This window comes from Gossypium arboreum, chromosome 2, assembly GCF_025698485.1.
Source record: "Gossypium arboreum isolate Shixiya-1 chromosome 2, ASM2569848v2, whole genome shotgun sequence".
Taxonomy (NCBI): Eukaryota; Viridiplantae; Streptophyta; class Magnoliopsida; order Malvales; family Malvaceae; genus Gossypium; species Gossypium arboreum.
In genome coordinates this window covers 11,694,575-11,702,639 of record NC_069071.1, presented here as the reverse complement: position 1 = coordinate 11,702,639, position 8,065 = coordinate 11,694,575, and positions in this window count along the sequence as shown.

The following is an 8,065-nucleotide window of genomic DNA, read 5'->3' as shown; positions in this document are numbered from 1 at the left end:
TTGCATATATATTATGATCATTTAAATCAATACCAAATATATGCTTAATGACTTACCTTATATTGGATGAAACGATTTCCGATCGGCTACTCGATTATCTTTGCTTTGCCTTTGTTTGATTTTCCCCTTTGATGTCTTGATCTAGAATAAATACATTTAGTAGTAAATTTTTTATTCTAATGTACAACATCATGAATCAACTCAACCGAATTATCTCTATCACCGAACTAAAATTCGCACCTTAACTTCATCTCATTACCCTTAAAGTCCGAATGCACACATACACAATTTATATACAAATTTCATCCTCACAATGTATATAATTCATTCGCCATTCACCACTCACCTAACAAAACTTCATCTCAAATTTCCATGACCGATCACACCTATACTTACATTCCATATAGCGAACATTACTTGTATATGTACCCATAAATTAAATGTGAGAATTTAGCAAAGTTACCTTTGAAAGACTCACCCGAACAATATGGAAATGTCCAGCTTTGGACAGCATTGAATTTTCAAATGAGACATGCATTAAACTTAACGAATTTGTCATAAAATTTACAATATTGGACAGCATGTAAAAGCAAATTAAGGCAGACATAATAAGATAGTCACAATTGCACACGTCAACACATATTTGAGCAGCCATACCACACCATTTACTTCACCATTTTGCCACGGTTTCCGAGAGCAAATTAATCCACACTCACCAAACAAAACTATCAAAATCTTACATGCATGTCGCATGCAACAACAATCTCAAGCATCGCAACACTTAAAACCGAACAGCTTAGGAAGAAATATAAAATATTTGCAAAGAACTGACCGAAAATTCCTCCAAGATGGAAATCACCTATTTGATTTGCTCCATTGTATTTCTCTATTATTGCTTCCTCTTCTTCTTCTAGTTATAACAATTGCAAAAGAAAGAAAACATGAACACTCCTTCTTCTTCTCAAGTCATGGTAATTGTAACAAAAATGAGAATGGATGAACAACAAGGATTTTTCTTTTTCTTCCTCAACTCACGGCAATGGGGGACATTCACCATTCTCTTCATTTTTTTTATTTCTTTACTACTAGATTTCTATTTTATTGTTTCCTACATACATCACTAGCCTAACATGTTGGAAACATGTTTCCCCTGCCCATCACTCTTGTCATGGCCAGCCATTAGCTAATATCAAAGGGGAATTTGACATGCAAGTCCACCCCTTTGATTACATGCACTAATAGGCCACTTACATTTGCCTAGCACATTTCTAAGTTTTCTCACATAAGTCCTAATCACAAAAATTCATCTACAATTAAGCAAAATCCAAACATGAAATTTTCACACATTCATATTCACATATTCTAGACAATAAATATTACGTTCCAACATTTCGGTGACTCGGTTTAGCGTTCCCGAAACCACTTCCCGACTAGGGTCAATTTTGGGCTGTCACAACTCTCCCCCACTTAAGAAATTTTCGTCCCCGAAAATCTTACCGGTAAACAGGTTTGGGTATCGCTCTTTCATAGAGTTCTCGGGCTCCCAAGTAGCTTCTTCTATCCCGTGTTTGAGCCATAACACTTTCACTAGTGGAACCTTTTTGTTTCGCAACTCTTTCACTTCACGTGCTAGGATACGAATCGGTTCTTCTTCATAGCTCAAATTAGGCTGAACCTCGACCTCAGATGGAGTAATTACGTGTGTCGGGTCAGACCTATATCGTCGAAGCATCGAGACATGAAAAACGTTGTGAATCTTTTCAAGCTCAGGGGGCAAAATTAATCGGTAAGCGACTGGCCCAACTCGTTCGGATACTTCATACGGCCCGATGAACCTCGGACTCAATTTGCCCTTACGGCCAAATCTAAACACCTTCTTCCAGGGTGAAACTTTGAGAAATACTTTGTCTCCAACCTGATATTCAATGTCTTTTCTTTTCAAATCGCATCGACTTTTGGCGATCCAAGCGACTTTCAAACTTTCACGAATTACTCAAACTTTCTGCTCGGCATCCTTAATCAAATCAACCCCGAAGATTTTACTTTCACTAAGTTCAGTCCAGAATAATGGGGTACGGCATTTACGACCGTATAAAGCCTCGTAAGGCGCCATCTTAATACTTGATTGAAAACTATTGTTGTAGGCGAATTCAATCAAAGGTAAATACCGTTCCATGACCCACTAAACTCAAGGATGCAACATCTCAACATATCCTCGAGTATTTGAATTATCCGTTCGGATTGACCATCGGTTTGGGGATGAAAGTGCTAAAATGCGGTTTGGTACCCAAAGCCTCTTGCAATTTCTTCCAAAATCGCGATGTAAATCTTGGGTCTCTATCCGACACGATAGAAATAGGTACCCCATGCAATCGAACAATTTGGGAGGCGTATAATTACGCCAATTTATCAGCGAAAAATCCGTGCGGACAGGGATAAAATGAGCAGTCTTAGTCAGTCTATCAACAATGACCCAAACCGAGTCTTTCTTATTCTGAGTCAATGGTAACCCAGACACAAAGTCCATTGTTACTCGATCCCATTTCCATTCGGGTATCATGATTGGCTGAAGTAATCCCGATGGCACTTGATGTTCCGCTTTCACTTGTTGACATATCAAACACTTTGAAACAAATTCTGAAATGTCCCGTTTCATACCGGGCTACCAAAATTGGCGTTTTCGGTCATTGTACATTTTAGTACTACCCGGGTGGACTGACATTCGACTACTATAAGTCTCGCTCAAAATCATTGAAACAAGTTCCGAATTCCTTGGAATACATAATCGACCCTTGAACGTCAAGCAATCATTGTCATCAATCTGAAATTCTGATTCCTCATTCGAAACACATTCGGCTCGCTTAGCGACCAATTCGGCGTCGACCTTCTGAGATTCAAGTACTTGATGAATCAATAACGGTTTGGTCTCTAATTCGACTACTAGCACCTCATCGGTGAAACGGATAGATGAGCATCCATCGCTCTCAAAGCAAGCGGTGCCTTGCGACTTAAAGCATCGGCCACCACGTTGGCCTTTCCGGTGATAATCAATGATGAGTTCATAGTCTTTCAACAACTCAAGCCAACGTCTTTGTCGCAGGTTTAAATCTCTACGAGTCATCAAATATTTTAGACTCTTGTGGTCCGAATAAATGTGACACCTTTCTCCAAACAAGTAATGCCGCCACATCTTCAAGGCGAACACTATGGTGCTAGTTCAAGGTCATGGGTCGGATAGCTTCTCTCATGCGGTGTAGTTGTCTCGACGCGTAAGCCACAACTCGACCTTCTTGCATCAACACACAACCTAACCCAAGCAAGGATGCGTCCATTGTATATGACAAACTCTTTCTGGGACTCGGCTATACTAGTCTGGGGCCTCGGTTAAGCAGTTTTTTTTTGTCGATCGAAACTTTCTTGACAGCGTTAGACCACTCGAACTTAACATCTTTTGAAGTAGTTTTGTCATCGGTGCAGCTATCACGAAAAACCTTTCACAAATCGTCGATAGTATCCAAGCAAGCCCAAAAAGCTCCTAACCCGGTAACATTCTTGGAGGTTTCCAATCGACTATGGCGAAATTTTGTTGGTCTACCACGACACCGTGCGAGACACCACGTGCCCCAAAAGCTAACCTCTTTCAACCAAAATTCACATTCTTGAACTTTGCGTATAGCGCCTATCTCGTAAAATTTGCAACACTAGCCACAGTGCTCGGCATGTTCGGTTTCATCTCGAATAGACCAAAATGTCATCAATAAATACAACTACGAACCGATCCAAGTATGGCCTGAAAATTCTATTCATTAAATCCATAAATACCGAGGGCATTAGTGAGCCCAAAGCGGCATCACCAAGAATTCGTAGTGACCGTACCTCTTTTTCACAAACAATCTTGTGTGCCCCATGGAGAAAAACTTCGGTCGGCGAAACCTCTATCCGTCAATTCTTGTAATTGAACCTTCAATTCCTTTAATTCCGTTAATGCCATACGATACGGGGCTATTGAAATCGGCGTAGTACGGTACAACCGATGCGAATTCCACTTCTCGAACCGGTGGCAATCCGGTAACTCCTCGGAAAAACATCTGAATACTCACAAACCACTAGTACCGATTCGAGTTTCCTTTCCGTCTCTTTACTTTCAAGCACATACGCAAGGTATGTTTCACACCCTTTTTCATATGTCTCCGGCGGTCATAGAAGATATTATCACTGGCACTCCTTTTAAATCGATGAGCTCGACTCGGACTACCTCATTATTTGCACTCCTCTCGTCTTGCGGATGGCATATGCTCTAGCAGAGCACGGGTCTCGGATCGGACAGCCGTATTAGAGGCTCCTCTCGATTACCACCCCTACCTTGAGAAATTCTCGGGGCCTACCTCCGGCCGTCGTTCCACTAGGTCTTGCACCTTGCGTCTTATTCCTCTCATCTAGCTCGTGCAATCTCTAATGAAGTGGTCCTTGAACCGCATCCATAACAGCCCTATTAGCAGACTTACCCCAACATTCACCTAGGTGTCGTCTTCCACATTGGGGCATTGAGTCTCTCTTGACGATTATTGCCCACACTAGCTACAAGTAGCTCGAGTCCGTCAATGGTCGGGCTCGATGGAAATTCCTTGATCGCCCTCGTCTTATTAGTGTCCTCCACGAACTTCTTTACCGCCGAGAACGAGCTTTACTCACGATCTTTTACGATAATCTCTTGCTTCAAATTCAGCCTTTTCTTTTCCTTTCCAAGTTCTTCCGCCTTGCGAGGCTCGTTCGACTAGTGTTACGAACTCCTTTATCTCCAAAATACCCACTAGCAGCTTTAAGTCTTCATTCAATCCTTCTTCAAATCTTTTGCACATAGCAACCTCATCAGCCACACACTCCCGGGCATACCGACTAAGTCTTACGAACTCATGTTCGTATTCAGATACGATCATCCGGCCTTACTTGAGTTCCAAGAATTCCTTACGCTTCGATCAATGAACCGTTGACTAATGTATTTCTTTGAAATTGGATTGAAAGAAATCCCAAATGTAGCGTTCATTTGGGACTATGGAAATTAAAGTCCTCCACCAATAGTAAGTGAGTCTCATAACAAGGATATAGCACACTTGGACATTCATCGGTGTGCATGGCAGTTCATCTAACACTCGAATGGTGTTATCGAGCGAATTCGGCTCTTTCGGCATCATCGATGACTATGGCCTTGAACTCCTCGCCCGCGCTTCCTAATCAAGTCTACAGGTGGTTTGCTTAGCCTCACGGGATCGATGGCTGGAGGCATTGCGGACTCTTAGGCGGAGTATTTAAATTCGGGAATGGTTGGACAGTAGGGTTGGTTCGGGCATATGCGCGACCCACTCATTCATCATGGTGAAGAAGGCTTGTTTCGCCTTCATTTTGATTATTCGCGGATGACTGAGGCTCAACAGGCGGTGTCCCTTGTACAGGAGCAGCCGCTACACTTTCAAAGTCATCCGCCAAGGGTCTCTCTACCCCGGGTTCCATTTGCTACCCAAGACAAAAATTTCAACCGTCAAAAGTCATCACATTATTAAGCACTAACAATTTGACATGTATAGCTAGACTCACACGCGCTATGGTAGTCCTAGAACCGACTAAACCATAGCACTGATACCAATAAAATGTAACACCCCAAACCCGTGACCGTCACCGGATTTGACCACGTGGTGTTACCGGTCTTACTTCCCTTATTACTCTCTTTGCAATATTTGATTGCTGTTCCAGGCAGGCTAGCTAACTGCGTCACTGTCCCCTTAAAAATCATATCTCGAGTTTCAAAACTCAGAAACTGATTCTGTAAATTTTCCCTGAATTTAGACTCATATATCTATCCATGGATTTATTTCTAGAATTTTTGGTCGGGCCAATTAGTACAGTTTATTAGTTAAAGTCGCCCATGTTACAGGGGTCGACTACACTGACCTTCGCGCATTACGACCTGGATATCTTCTCGTACAGAGCTTCAATGCTCATGCCATTTGTTTCTAATGAAACTAGACTAAAAGGGGAATCTGAAAATATAAGGCACGACTTCCAATTCCTTCTGGATAATTTATGGTAAATTTTCAAAGTCGAGACAGGGGATCCAGAAACCGTTCTGGCCCTGTCTCACGAGAACTTTAATATCTCTCAGTATACTGCTCATATGGTCTTTTCGTTTCATCCATATGAAAATAGATTCATCAAGGTTCAATTTCATAATTTATTCACTATTTAATTCTACTTATACTATTTTTAGTGATTTTTCAATCTCATATCACTGCTGCTGTCTGCAACAGTTACTGCGATGAACTATGCCAATTTCATGAATCTTTCCTTGACCTTACTAATCATCCATCATACATGACACAAATTATGGCCACCTTATCAAAATTAAATTTTCTAAGACTCGTGGCTATAGGTTCTAGCATCCCACTCAACGACCACATAGGTCATTTTCACATGGCTTAAAGTTTACAACCCACAATTCAACAAAACATAATAGCCTATACATGCCAAATGTTCTCCTAGTTCAACTACGAAGACAATACCAAAAGATTTCCAGCCGGTGTGATGACTTCAACGACGGTTCCAAGCACATAAACAATACGAGTCCAAGAGACCTAAAATGGGTGACAAGAAAACACCGAGTGAGTTTATAACTCAGTAAGTCATAAGCATTCAACAACCATCCATTAATAAAGTTACCACAACATGAAACAATAAGCGAGGCTAGGTACTCATCCATATCAAAACTATACCATAATTCCTCGGACCTTTCGGTTCAATCTCATACCAAGTCATACATCCACATTTCATATTCCACACAACAAGATATTTAAGGCATTTTCACACACTAACTCATTTCCACCACAACCATACAATTTCAATCATCACATAGATTTAAAGCTTACCAAGCTCAACCCCGAGCATGAACATATTGCCTATTCGTCATGAGCTCAAGGTACTTACCGATCCGCTGCCCATACTCAACTCGATGGAGACACACCCTCCATATAATTGTCCGATCGGAGATATATATATATATATATAGATGCGCACACAGTGCTTAATACTCGATTTCGCACACTTAGTGCCATGCGATTTAAGCCCGCACACATAGTGCCATACCCTTCGAGCTTGCACACTTGGTGCCATATATTTCCAGCTTGCACACTTAGTGCTAATCTCGTCACCGTATCCATGTATACTCGCACACTTAGTGCCGAGACCAATACTTTAAGCATTTTACTACCTTTATACATTCAACAATGGCATCATTCCATACACATACATTTCCATTTACACATCAACTCATTAAACACAATTGCATATATATTATGATCATTTAAATCAATACCAAATATATGCTTAATGACTTACCTTATATTGGATGAAACGATTTCGATCGGCTACTCGATTATCTTTGCTTTGCCTTTGTTTGATTTTCCCCTTTGATGTCTTGATCTAGAATAAATACATTTAGTAGTAATTTTTTATTCTAATGTACAACATCATGAATCAACTCAACCGAATTATCTCTATCACCAGAACTAAAATTCACACCTTAACTTCATCTCATTACCCTTAAAGTCCGAATGCACACATACACAATTTATATACAAATTTCATCCTCACAATGTATATAATTCATTCGGCCATTCACCACTCACCTAACAAAACTTCATATCAAATTTCCATGACCGATCACACCTATACTTACATTCCATATAGCGAACATTACTTGTATATGTACCCATAAATTAAATGTGAGAATTTAGCAAAGTTACCTTTGAAAGACTCACCCGAACAACATGGAAATGTCTAGCTTTGGACAGCATTGAATTTTCAAATGAGACATGCATTAAACTTAACCGAATTTGTCATAAAATTTACAATATTGGACAGCATGTAAAAGCAAATTAAAGCAGACATAATAAGATAGTCACAATTGCACACGTCAACACATATTTGAGCAGCCATACCACACCATTTACTTCACCATTTAGCCACGGTTTCCAGGAGCAAATTAATCCACACTCACCAAACAAAACTATCAAAA